The sequence below is a fragment of the Diabrotica undecimpunctata genome, chromosome 3 (assembly GCF_040954645.1).
Source record: "Diabrotica undecimpunctata isolate CICGRU chromosome 3, icDiaUnde3, whole genome shotgun sequence".
Lineage (NCBI taxonomy): Eukaryota > Metazoa > Arthropoda > Insecta > Coleoptera > Chrysomelidae > Diabrotica > Diabrotica undecimpunctata.
Window position 1 is genome coordinate 6,944,095 of NC_092805.1, and position 569 is coordinate 6,944,663.

Below are 569 nucleotides of genomic sequence, written 5' to 3' on the forward strand. Positions count from 1 at the left end.
TTTTTTTATATGTTTAAAATAAAGCTTATTTTGCCTAAAATGTGTTCTTACTATGAATATATAACAAAAAAATATATAATTACGCAATTATTACTTATAAATATTATGGGCCATGTGAGTCCTCATTCACATCTCAGAAGAACAGGAAAAATATGCGTTACAGACCATCTGGCCGGGCTCGAAATGTCCTCGTGTATTTAAATGAGTTCGAGAAGCCGCTGTTGAGCTACACAGCATTTTCTGACGACCTAGCGCATGAGTCCACATCGGCATCACGCGGCCCGCATATAATTTTTGTGAGTCCGTGTTGGCCTCTCATGGCATTTAACCTATTAATAAAGATTGTAGTTAATTCCCATAAAACACAATAGTCTTGTTTTTTTTCTTCTATTAACAGCCCTTGACTGTCCACTTCTAAACGTAAGGCTCTCCTTGGCGTTTCCGTTTTAATTTGTCTACTCTAATTTGGACTATTCTCGGATAAAAATATTAACCTAAATACTTGTTAATCACACAAGGCGAATTTTATTCGCCTAAAGGGATAAATTCAGTTCAAATTAAACAATGTG